The following is a 13832-nucleotide window of genomic DNA, read 5'->3' as shown; positions in this document are numbered from 1 at the left end:
GTTGAGTTGCCAAAAGAATAGATTCAGATTTACAGAGAATAAATCTTTGTTCCTGGCAAGGGCTCCCCAATTTGAGACCCATTGTCATCAGAGAAGGCAATAGGTTGAACCGTAACAACAATAATAACCTGTAGTTTTACAGCAGGCAGCGTAGTTAAATATCTTTGTGGTTTTATGTAAGGAAACAATTGTCTTGAGTACTCCACCAATGTCGTTTTTAGAAGCTAAATGAGCAATATTACATATCCAGTCAAACAGGATTGCATTTCTTTTCAGTTGTATATCCTGGGCATGTAAATCCTAGTGAGAGATTCCATTTTAGGTCAGTCTTTTCATGAAAATTGGCATGATCACAAGCAAATTGCTGTAGTGCTTCAGATTTCGGGGAATTTGCTTTTTGTTTATCCCCAAATATTCTCATAGTAAAATGTTCTTGTTCTAAGAGCCCTTTCAAATACAACATTCTCTTTCTAATCTCCAAAAGGGTTTTATTGAGACTAAGCCCAATTCCAGTCTTATGGCCTGAATTCAAGAGAAATTCGGCAAGCCCAAAGATGACTTTCACAGTTCTCCTTCCAATTTATCCCACCATTTAAACGTAGCTATGAAGTATGTGTCTAAGCTATGTAGTGTTCCAGGAACAATACCCATATTATATAGCTGGAGGAGATCCAAGATAGAGCAACTCGCGTAGATCTGATACATTTATTTGCAGCCAGGAATTAGCTCCTTTCTCTCCATATTACATTTTCTTACACAACCATTCCCTCTCTGTTTTTATGACTCAACACTGCACCCAATTATGTGATGGTTTTAACTACTTCCAGCCTTTGCGCTTCGATATGTCACATATTAGAATTGCCCTTTGTCTGTGTCGTCCCCATAGTCATAATTATGATGTTGTTATAATTTATCTTCATGCCATTTTGTCAAGCATAGATGGATAGGGCATTCAAAGAACATTGAATGCCTACAGCTGTCTGATCTAGCAAACAATATGTTGGTGTAGCCAACCCATCCGACCTGCTTTTGCCCCAATTTAAGTAGAACATTATGGGCACTGCATAATACATCATGTAGATCCACCATAAAGAGTTTAAAAAGGAAGGGGGCTACACACATCCTTGCTAAAACCCTCTTTTCGTTAACACGGGTGTTAATACTGATTTTGACAGGGTGCCTTCATTGTCCAGCTACGCTTGTACAGCAATGCCCTCATTGAGTTGTTGACTTAAGTTCAGTAATACTCAAAACATACCCAAAGAACTTAATTTCATCCACAAAAGATTACGATTGATGGTATCATAAGCTGACGTAAATTCAACAACAACTACTTTAGGTTGTGTTTTGCATCCATTGCATCTAGTGCGCATAATAATTTGTATCAAGCTGTTTGGACTTCAATAGCTAATAACAACTTCCCATGTTCCCTCTCACCCATCGACTAAATAATTTAACATTTACATTATACCACACAATGTGATTTCCTTTGCTATTGACTGTATACATGCCTTTAATCATTTCCCTAACTTCAAGATATCCCACTTTTATATCCCAGGAGTGTGTCAATTGATTACTTAGATAATTAAAATACTCTTTTAAAGGTGGTAACCTTCCTCCTCACACATTATGATAGGAATAAAACATTGATCATGCTGACCTTATTCCACTCCAAGTCAGCTTACTTTTGCTTTCCTTCCTGTCTAACCAGGTTAGGGGCAGCCTGAGGACAAGCTCAATCGATTTCACCTTTCCCTAATGCATGAAAATCAGCCTCTCCACAATAAGCATTAAAGTCACCACCCAATACTATAGCTGCTCCTTTGTTGTTCCAAGACCAAAAAGGGATGGCTTCAGCAATCTAATCCGTGATACCATTCATATACTCTCCCCAAGGCCACCCCCCTCCCCTGGATCATACACATTCATAATAAGTATTAATTCTTCTCTTTCTCGTGCCTGTACCAGAATCTTACCACATAAAACAAAATCACACATTCTACACAGCTGAATCCCTTCTAATTTATGTACATTATTTAAGTCCATCAGAAGGCCCTCACTCTATCTACCTTCATTTCCTTGTTTTGCCTTACTACACAGAACATATCATCCAAAAGAATCTCTGAGGTTAATAATAGGATTTCATACTCATTTAAGAAACAACACCCTCATTTCTGTCCATAAAGGAGTTGTGTCCCTTGTGTTCCATTGAAGTATTCTACTAATGTCACCGAGCTGGCTACGAAATGCACGCTCAGCATCCTCCTAAAGCACCTGGAAGCCACTCCCAGGCTACTTGTTTATTCTCTGGCACGAACGTTCCCTCCAACCTGCTACATTCACCTTACATCCAGGATTATTATACGTAATTACAATGTTTTCCTTGTGCCATGCCATGTGGTCCACAATTGCCACATGATTCATGTATACTCCCTTTGACTCTTTCCAGTAAAAAAAAAACATTCTTAAAAAACTTTGGATAAACTCCATTATCACATAAACTATTTGAGCTGCATAAAAATGCACTATATTACCATCATCCATCAACTCAATCACATCAATGTATTTTGCGTTAATGACTCTTAATTGAGGGATCATGGCCAATAAGTTTAATACCACCGTTCTATCCAAAAAGGCTCTTTTTTGTATGAGGTACATAATTCTGATCGTAGAGCTACAGGCTAAGCTTGTTATGCCATCATTTATAATAGGGATCTGATCTTCTGTTGTCTGCACCTCACCTTTCTACACACATCTTCATTGCCTGTTCATTATACAAGATGTTAAGAGAGTCAATCATTGATGTAATACATTGCAGATCATCCTCTTCTGGAGACACGTCATTAATAGAGGATAAAAGTACAGTTCCTTGTGGCTCTCCCTGATATATTAACCAATTATACAATGTTGCAGATTTCTGCCTTTTATTTTGCCTAGATTTTTTAAATTTCTTTTGTGGTACTGTTTTTAATTCAAAGCCATTCTCCTTAGTTTCCAGGAGGGTATATTTGCCAGAGTCTGAAATTATGGGGTATTCTTGTTTCTCTTATTGCAGTTCGATTTTCCCTTTGTCATTATTTTTTTACACACTCTGTGTTTTTGTGTGCATTTCTTCCTTGGTTACACTGCTGCTGTATCACATACAACATCTTCTATGAAGGCTACACTGCCATTCAGTCTGTTGGCCACATCTTTGGTTTCCTGAAATACTGGCATAGACATTTGCAGCTCTTCCACTGGCCGTTTTAATCCTTTGTTTTTATTCTTTGTTCATCTCAGCTTAGTTGTTGCTTTGAGTCTGTGGGTCAGTGGATGAGCTGCAACTGGCTAAAGCTGAATGGGGACAAGACTGAGGTCCTGGTTGTTGGTCCTACATCTGCCTCTGCTTTCTGTACTCCACTCTGTTGCCCCCGTTCTCTTGGTCCTTTTTCATCCCCTGTAACTGTAGATTTGGGTGTGAAAAATGATTGAAGCTTATGTTGCTACCAGTTGCCAATCAGGGCATTTTCATCTTAAAACTTTGTGGAAAGTCTTATCTTATCTCCCTTCGACAAGTCATGCTCCTGTGTTGGCCTCTTTGGTATTGAGTCGGATCAACTATTGCAATTTCTTTTTGCTCAGCATCATTAGCTCATCCATTGTCTCAAACTTCTACAGAACCTGGCGGCAAGAGTGGCTACTGGTGCTCCTTTTGGGGCTCACATTTTGCCTGTCTTGTGTAGCCTTCATTGGCTCCCAGTTGGGAAGCAGATCGAATTCAAGACTCTTTGCATCGTTCATCAGGCCTTTTATTCTAGGAGTTCACAGGATGGTTGTTTGATTCAGGTTCCCCGGTTTCAGCTGTCAAGATTGGGTGGATGTGCTTTTTCGGTCGCTGCCGCAAAGCTACGGAATGCTTTGCCGGTCCACCTTAGAGCCACTGAGAACCACTTGGTGTTTAGATGCTTACTGAAATCTCGCATATTCCAATTTTGTACAGGCTGTTTCTTTCCTTGTTGGTTTTTGTCTTGCATAAAGTTGCCATTGGTGAATGAGTGCTTTATAAAACCTTGTAACATAACATAACAGTTACATCTAGTTACCGTGAGCAAGAACCCTTCAACCCTCCCCAACATAAAATTATGATCCTGATTTTCTCTATGTAAGGTGCCCAGGCCAGTAACTATCATGTTTATGTGTGCATTTGGCGTTCCCTCTTGCTGGAACATCATGGAGGCGCCACTGCTGCTACTACTTTGTGTGCTCGATGTATATATGTCCAACTTTGGTGAAACCGATAAGTCTGTAAAGGGTGCCGGTGGTAGTAAGTAGAAGGGGAGGAAGGATAGCTCAGGGGCAACGCATTTGTCTCGGAAGCAAGACAATGCAGCACAACACAAGTTCCAATACCGATCCTGCGCTTAGAAATAATTTGTTGGTATGAGGCGCATTATAAAAGAACAATAATACAATCATAAAAGTCCAGCTGATCAGACACCAATTGTGATGGCTTTGTATTCAGGCCATTTACTCCCCATTGTAGGCTATAGCAAAGGGTTAGTAGTGAGTTATTGCCCACTGATACTGCCTCTTGTGCACCCCTGCTGCTCCTTGCATCTATGCACATAGCAGAGCAATTTAAGAAATCCAATCGTGACCATCTTCTTCTGCTCAGGTGAAATAGTCAGGTGCTAGACCTCCGACTCCTGCCTCCAAACTTCTGACTGCACTTCCATTGCACTTACTCCGCTCGCACTCGCGTTCTCACGTCTAACAGAGCAATTCAAGGAATCCAATCAGGACCAGCTGCATTGGCTCATGTGAAATAGTCCGGTATTAGACCTCTGGCTCCTGCCTCGAAATTGCCGACTGCACTTCCATTGCACTTCCTCTGCTTGCATTTACACTAATATTAATCTCTACGTGAACTTGCTCGCTGATAATATGCCACAGAGATTCACACACAACAATATATCATTCATTGTGTACTGCATTTCGAAGTTATCAAACATTTGGAACTCTCACTCTGAAAAGAAACATTAGCATAGTGCTGACACACACACACAAGTAAATGAAAGCATTGTTAGATGAGTTTTGCCATTTCATGACAATATTCTTTCAGTTAAGATGAAATGGCCCACTGCAGAGCACTCCCTGCATCACAGAGCATCATTGTGGCTTGACAGTCATTTGTTCTGTATAACTACTTTTAAAGCACTTAGCAACAAAATGTGTATATGATTTATAATAGTAAGATAATTGTGTAGCAAGCTATAGTATTTGAAATTAATGCAGATTGTTTCATTTTAAGTATATGATGTTTTTTCCTTGATCAGTGTGATATGTTTTATTGTAATTAAAAGTTTTATATTTGAATATATTTGGCTCTAAGGCACATAATACATGTTAGAAATGTAACTTGTTATGGATTAAAGCCTCATTTTAATATTATTTACACACAATAAGAATGTAAACCATAGACAAATGAAAGGCATGTTCTAAAAAACAGATATAATAACAAAGAAAATGTAATACAGTACAAAAGTGCAGTACTGTCCGGCTTTGCAGGACTTTTCCAGACCTTGCGTTACTCCGCACTGGTCCAGCACATCACTGTGTGCAGTCGAGTGCATTGCACAAGACTCCTCACAGAACGTGGGTGGGGCCTGCAAAGGTGGGTGGGATGAGACACGCAAAGCTATGCATGCCCAATCCACAGCAAACCCAAACAAATTCATGGATTGCAACATGCAACCTTATGTCGGCAAAATTGACACGCAAACCCTGTGAACCAACTGCCACGTGATTGCAGGCGTAAAGTTCAACACGCAAGGAATCTAATGCGTATAAAGAATGCAATGCACACCATACTAACGTTGCACACCCACAATGAATATTGCAATAGTGGGATACATTTTTGCTACATGAACCACTCTTTCTGGGATGCCTGATGACCAGGTGTATTCCAGGTACTGGTTCTCACCCCATATCATCCTAGACCTTGTCAGAGAGTGGGAGCAAGACCTAGCATCACCCACCACATGCTCCCAGGCCCTTGCCGGCCTTGAAAAGGTGCTGTCAGCACTACATTTTCTTGCCACTGTCTCCTTGCAGCGCACCACTGCCATAGTAGGTGGAATATCACAGGCATACAATCCCACTGTCTCCACCATGTCTTGGCCTACATTACATCACGTACATGTCTGCGTAGACACATATATCTGACGAGAGCACTGAAGGAAAGGAGGAGAGTGAGCCAGGATTTCTATGCTGTTGCACACTTTTCATGTGTACTTGGAGCCATCATCTGTACACATGTTGCGCTACAGCCCCCCCAATGACAGAGCACATACACCGCAATCGCAAGCACTAGCATTCCATCAATGTGCTGGTTGTCTGTGACGCAAATGGAGTGGTCATGCTCGCATGACAGCAACATTTACCACCAGTCAACACTCTGTCCTGGCATCGGGAAAATATGGCACACCTGGCTCATTGGTGAGTATGCATGTCACATACTGATCATGACAATAAGTGCCAATAAGAGACATGTAAACACTTTCAGGGGACAGTGCCTACCCCTATCACCGTTCATGATGACGCCATACAAGAATCCTGCCACACCAGCTGAGGTAAGATACAATGCTGCACATGTGGCCTAAAGGGGTAAAGTGGAGCACACATGTGGGGTGCCTAAATCATGCTTCCATTCCCTAGACCACTCTGGTAAGGTTTTGCTATATGCCCCACCAGTAGGCTGTAAAATCATTGTTGTAGCATGTGTACTGCACAATTTAGCCACATGGCATGGCATACCAGTCGATATGCAGGTGGGACATCACCCTCAGCCACAGGAACCATCCTTGCCCTTGGTTTGCTCAAAGTGCACATGGAGAGGCTGTACGCAACCAGCTGGTGAAATCATTCTTTACACGAAAACCTGTCCCTGTGAAGCAGACACAGTGAGTCCACAGTCCTGGTACAATTCAATGATGAATTGGGGTATATCCTCCTTGCCCATAACAATAGCCTGAGAATGTGTATCTGCAAGAGGCAAACTGTGTGTGTCCCCTCAACATAATATAAACATGCACCAAACACTAACAGTGATAGCAAATCGAAACAACATAATCCATGTTATTGTCGGTAGGCACGTTCAGATCCCAGCCCCACCCAAATGAATCACATTGTGGAATGAACACTAGCTTGTGGAGAATGCACAGTGGTGGGCATAGGGGAGGGGAATCATGTGGGTAGAGATAACTTGTGGGAGACACGTGTATTGCAGAAGCAACATTCATGTGTAGGTGAAAAGAACCACTTGCTACGCAGAAGTGCTACGTACAATACATTGCCTATGGATGATATACAGAACATGAACTAACACTGTATCTGACAGTAGGCCTCAATCCTTGCAGGCGGTGTTTGAAACACAGAACAAGGAGGCCTCTTCCTTTGCTTGACTACCACATCACAACCCCCAGGCAAGTCCGTGAACACGCACGTACACTCACATACAAATAAATCAAGTTACAACTGTGTACAATTAGACAAGATTGCGAGCAGTCAAATGGCAGTAGGGCTGTTGCCGATTGTGACGGTCATAAAAATGGGAAAAATGGCAGAGGTCCAGAGCTACCAAAACATGAGCTGATATTTGGGACCCCAATGCCCCCAGGTAAATGGTCATCCCATTTGAATTACTAGAGGCCCAGGGAAGTAGGCCATTTATCCATCATTAATCCGAAGGATCATTGGGACATGCAGGAACCCCAGGCCTACCCCCTGGGAGGAGTACCAGACAAATGGGGCAACAAAGAACATCAAGGTCTGTCATTTGTACCAGGGAGAAGAAAGACTGATGCCAACGTCAATACGATTGCAGAGGGGGGGCCACATGGGGGCGCCTGTGTGTCTGGGATGAGAAAACAGTCTCCTTGTTTGCAAGGACCAAGCTGACCCCAAATTAGTCTACTGATCTCATATTGAGGCACATGTGCACATCATGTGGTTAGAGCCCAAAATAGGATGGAGTAATTGAAAACCTAAATAACCATTTCACAGTGACCCAAGGTGAAGAGGCCATCACCCATGTGTGAATAAGCTGGAGGATAAGATGAGATGGCCAATGGGCGACTGGACAATATGTGAATATGAGCATGTAAATAGCTGTTAGACAATGAGGGTGGTGGATGAACACTGTACATGAAATGCGTCACACATGAGGACTAACATGGCCATAACCTGTTGCTTGCTAAGAACATGAGAGAGAGCACTGCAGCAGTGGACTCATAATACCTGTCAACATTTCCATATTTCGTATACAAAACAAAGCTCATGTACTTCCCGAAAAAGGGGGCACCAAGCCCTTTTCCCTAGTGGGCTGTCAATTAAATGTCTGTCTGTTAGGTGGTCACCCTACATTGTTCATAACAAAGCCCACAAAACAATTAACAAAGTCCCAGACCACTCTGACATGTGCCCCACTGAATGCCATGCAACAGATGCAAACACAAACTCCCCAGCCACACATCACCATGTGTCCCTGCACCAATGCAGTCATATCTGCACACCTCTGTCAAATGCAATCTAATCACCCCACACAGTGACACCTAGCCCACCCACAACACCTACGCTGCCTGCCCGCAGAGTGCCATGCAGTGAAGGAGCAGGTACCACTTACCCCTTATTCTGGTCAGGTGACATTATGAACATACTGATCTGACTTGAAACAGAATGACACCGAGTGGACTCACAAGTAGAGATCACTGAGAGATTGGAAACCCAGGATCCCCCTGGAGGCACTCCCAATGCCACGAAATGGCATCCCTTGATTAATGTGGCATTGAGACAGTGCAGTAAACACTGGCAGGGTAGCCAATGATGGAAAGTCCAATGCAAACATCTCACCGATTGCAGTGAAGACAGGATCTGGCACAAGGCAGCTGGTCAAAGTGGCAGCATTCATACAGCAATGCAGGGTACAGAGGCACTGGCATTATAGAGACAAGCAGACAAGAGAAAGGAATGAGAAAAGGATGTCCAGGAGACGGCAACACAAAAGGTAGTAGGAAACAGTTAAGGGGAAGGCAATGCAGAGTTCACCGGGATTGTACTGAACAGAGACCAATGTGCTGGGAACTGAAGGAAGTGTTCAGATACACTGAGCAGCAGACAACAGGCAGAAACATATTGCTGGTGTGCTGTGCAAGGAACATGTACCTATGGGAATGAACAACAACACAAGGCCAATGGTGTGTGTCTGGTGTCTGCGATGAACATGGTATCCCCCAAACGGCCTGCAATGCTATGCTGAGTATGGATTTGTCTTGGGACACCACCCTCAGAAGGGGCAGAAGTACCAATATCGGACTGCCATCATGGGTAGACATGAAATGAACAGCTGAGTGAATGGAAAGCTGTGTGACAGGTAATACACATACAAAAACTGAAACTGCATGCAATCACAAACTAGACTCTCATCACCATGTGTCCCAACACCCATGCAGCCGGATGGGCCTGCCTCATGACAACTCACCAATAAATGCCCTACAGTGACAGCCTCCATCTCAAAAATCCCCCTGCAACCAGTGCCCCCACCAGCCAACCGACACCATGTGTTCCCACACCAATGAAGCCAGACCTGCTCACATCATCAAAAAAATACCTGACACAGTGCCAGACTCCCTGCCACCAAATACACCACAACAAGTGCCACTGTGAGTGCATTCGACTTACCTGCACAAAGTAACCACCTGTCTGGCATCCACAGCATCCCACCTGAAACAACATTCTGAACTTGCAAAGACATGAATTGCATCAATGTAAAAACACTGTGCAGCCATATCAACACCGTATGGAACAAGGGAATAGCCATGGACCATCCAGTATCAACGTCCGGAAGTACAGTAAAGCAAGCATCTTCAACTTTCAAGATAGCACCAGCAAATCTCACCAGTAGAGAAATCACTGACAGAGAAGGAAACAGATTGCTAACACAGCACGACATGCACCCTGGTAACAGGCATCAGTCCCCCCGGTATGTGGTCATAAGTGGGTACACTGTTTGCAGGCATACAAGTCGGGCACGCCCACTGTCAGGAGTCACATGTGCCTTTGGATCACCCATGGATGCATGGGAGGAAAAGGACTACAAGTGAGGAGGTCATGGTTTTGGGAGTGGAAGTACAAGTGGGGTAGCGAATTGAGAAGGATGACAGTGGGCAAGAGTAAGATAGGACACTGAGCGATGAATGTGTAGCAGTGGAGAAAGAGGGATGGGGAATTGCAGTACAATGAGGAGACTGGTTGGTGGGGAGATGAGGAGAGACATGTAATACATTACAGTGGGTGAGGGCAGAGAGACGTGGGCAAGAGAGGAAGACAGGCACAGAAAAACATGAATAAAAACAAGCATGGTCAGAGAGTCTGGAAGCCACATAGAAGGAAAACTAGCACATGTTGGGGTGAGGAAGAACAAACGTGGGTGATGGGGAAGGGCAGACTGGAAAACTAAGGCCACCTGTGAAAGGTCAATCAGCAGCATCACATCACAGAAACAACATGTAGAAATCATCATGCTATGTAAACCGCAAAGAGACCCATACCACAACATCCCTGCAAAGAAGTGCCTCCAACCGCATGCACATATCCTGCAACAACCCCCCCACCTGTTGGACACCACTGTAAATGGACATGAGGACAAAACGCAGCTGTTCAAGTACCCTCCAACAGAATACACAGAAAGTGTGCGTGCATCACAAGTTACACTTGCAACACCTACGGGGAGAACTGATGAACAGAAGGTGGGGGAGTGGATGATGTACCACATGCATTTGGACAAACACACATCTGCACTGACATTTATCATGACTCCAACATAACACCCCCAGGAAGTACATTTGTGAGAATGCATGCAAATGTTGTGGTTATGACTAATACAGATATTACACGAGAGACTGTCCTCCTACTTATCTGCATTCAGAGCTGCCTTGATGTGATTCCCTCATCACCTCCACTGTAAACTGTACCTCCACATTTGTGAAAGGAGAGCCAGCGCCTGGCAGAGGACAAGGGGACTAGGGTGGTGAAAGGGTGCAGGGCAGACCCCCATGGGGAGCAGTCACTGGATGAATCAGGATCACTGCAACAACATGGGGCATGGTATGTCACCATCCATAGTACCAAACCATGAATGCAGCACATTTGTGGAAAAGGTCCATCTACCCATTATTACTGGCACAAGTGATCCTGTTGTTCTCAAGGCAACCATGCTGGCCCCCCCATCCTGCGATTGATCTGCAGGTGGTTGTGGTGGTGGATAAAATCCACACAGTGTCAAGCATGGTCTTTATTGAACAGGTCCACGCGTGACACTGAATCATGCACCAGCATTCCTATGGCAGTGAGGTCACAATGTGCTTCCTCACGAATGGCTACAGAGCCTGTATTTGCACTCACTCATGACGCATTAAGTTACTGGGACAGTGTCTGCCTCAAGGCATCCATCTCCTTGTGGAGCTGTTTCCTTGTGGCTTAGAATTCATCAAGCTCTCCATCTCACTGAGATTTGATCTACGAGATGCCAACATCTCCCACCTCAAGGCATTTCTATGTGCCCTAGCATCTGATCATCCCATTGGCCCTTGCTGTTGGTCTCCATGCCCAGTCTCTGGTAGCGGCTTGAGGACTGCATGATCTGCAGCCGTTGCGCATCCCAGGCTGCTCGTGGGGTCATGTTTTTGGCCAGTTGATCCATACCCTCTGCAATCCTATCCAACACATTGCTTTCACATGTCCACCACATGAGCAGGGCCCACGATGGTGTCATTCAAGGGACCAGGCCCATTGCTGTGGTGCCTCTGTCATAGGCTGCAGGTCTACAACCCTCCGTTAGACATCAGCCCCAGTAACCACCGTGGACGTGGGGCCCGCCACTCAAGGGCCTTCTGAAAACAGCTGCTGCAGAACCAACGTCCCCATCTGACCTGCCCGTTGGGGGGTTCACCTTCTGCCTCAGCGAGTCCTCCATGTCTGGTTCTACATCCAAATCAGCAGAGTAAGATGAATCCAAAGAGGCCAGGGTACAGCTGATAATGTCCTGTTGCACCTGTGGGTTTTCATGGTGCAGTATACCACGACCTCGACTGACGTACCACCTCTTCTTCTTCCTCCTCCTCCTCTGAATCTGTTGCATTATCCCCTTCACATGGACAGAGATTGACATTTGTAGTCATGTGTGTCCTGAAAAACATGCACGTGTGCATCAAAGGGCAGACAGACACAAAATGGCAGGACACCCATGCATCTGACATCGTGAATTTTCACACTGTGTGCTTTATGTCACGGATATGTGGCATTTGCTGACATGCAGCACAACCCCATCCCTGGTCCAGTCCATGCTGTTAGTGGACACATAGACATACAAAGGTGGCGGACACAATGATGCAATGGATAAGGCATGTGTCTGTCATGCATCAACTAATGGCCAGATACATGGCTATTATGTCAGACAGATGGTACTATTTTGAACCATATGTACACATTTGTAAATTTGCCATGCACCTACATGACATGCAATGCAGACAGGCACATTCATTGGAATGATCCCTGCCCCTGAACTTTTGCATGGAACGTCTACAGACATATCTATTGCAATATACCTGACTGGCCAGCTTGCCATAAGGACCCACCATCAGCTGTTATCCACCATATTATGTCTAGTGTTGCCTCTTACATTACACAAGTGAAGTTAGCATATTCACAAGCCCTGCAACAAAAGTGCAGTGGTCTGTGGACACTGATTCCTCGGCAGGCTGGTCACACCACACAGTGTTATGACGAGGACGTTTGGATGTGCATCCTGACAAGCAAACCCTTAAGAGAAGGTGAGAATAGATACTTTAAACTACAGCGAATTAGGTGTGTGGTCAACGTATATCACATGTACTTAATGTACAATGCAAGGAGACATGCACCAAAACTGTCGCAATGAACGTGTCATTGTTTGGCGTGACACAGAGTTGTGCCCTGTGGGTGATATGTACCTATCAGGGTTGGACATCATGGTGTATTGCAATATGCACATGTGTCGGACATGCAAATCCTGCATGCGAGTACTGGTATGGCTATGTGGACCACCAGACAGTGATGTGAAATCTCAAGCTGACGTGTGCCACACATGTGGACCACACAGGAAAATCACTGAGCGCAGTCCATGTGACAGAAGTGTACACGTTAGCAAACATGCATTGCCAAGGAGGGAAGACAACTGCAGCCAGCTGTACAGCTGCACAGATATGGGTTGGTCAACCATGATTGACCACACATATGATGCACACAAATGCCACTCGCGAGACGTGTCCTCAAGGGTCTCCACACCTCCCATGACTTGCACCTGCTCAATGCTGATGAGCTGACTTGTGGTCTCTTCAATTGGAGTCAACTCCTCCTCCTCTGCTGGCCGCCCTCCAGTGGCCAGTGCAGAGGCCAGGTTGGTAGTTAACTTGTGCTTGGTCCTCCATGACAGATCATTCCACCACTTCTGGACATGTTCAAATGTGCATCTCTCCAAGCCTAAGGCATTGATGCTGTCAGTGACATGCCGTCAATATACCAATCATTGTGTGGGTGTAAATGTGCTCCCTGCATATGCGAACATCTCCTGATGGTGATCAATCACAGAGTTAATGAAGATCTGGAGCTCCTCATCAATGAAGGGCCTCTTCCTCTGTGCACCCATCTTCCGCTCTGTGTCTTGGTTTGGAGCCTATTCCTGCTCTGCAGGGAATCTCTTCCTGCCCATGGTGGCCCTAGGTGGTGCTGCTTCACCTGTCTGGTTGCGACAACCTCGA

The 13832-nt window shown here is 44.7% G+C and overlaps 1 protein-coding gene across 1 annotated transcript in view; it reads left to right on the top strand.

Annotated features, from left to right (window-relative positions):
• Window positions 1-13832, top strand: part of ALK (ALK receptor tyrosine kinase) — a 3554133-nt gene that overhangs the window by 802604 nt on the left and 2737697 nt on the right. The gene's annotated exons all lie outside the window — the stretch shown is intronic.

This window comes from Ambystoma mexicanum, chromosome 4q (genome assembly GCF_040938575.1).
Source record: "Ambystoma mexicanum isolate Mex_15411 chromosome 4q, UKY_AmexF1_1, whole genome shotgun sequence".
In the NCBI taxonomy this organism is placed as follows: Eukaryota; Metazoa; Chordata; class Amphibia; order Caudata; family Ambystomatidae; genus Ambystoma; species Ambystoma mexicanum.
Note: the sequence above shows the minus strand (reverse complement) of the source record. Positions and strands in the feature narration are given on the sequence as shown.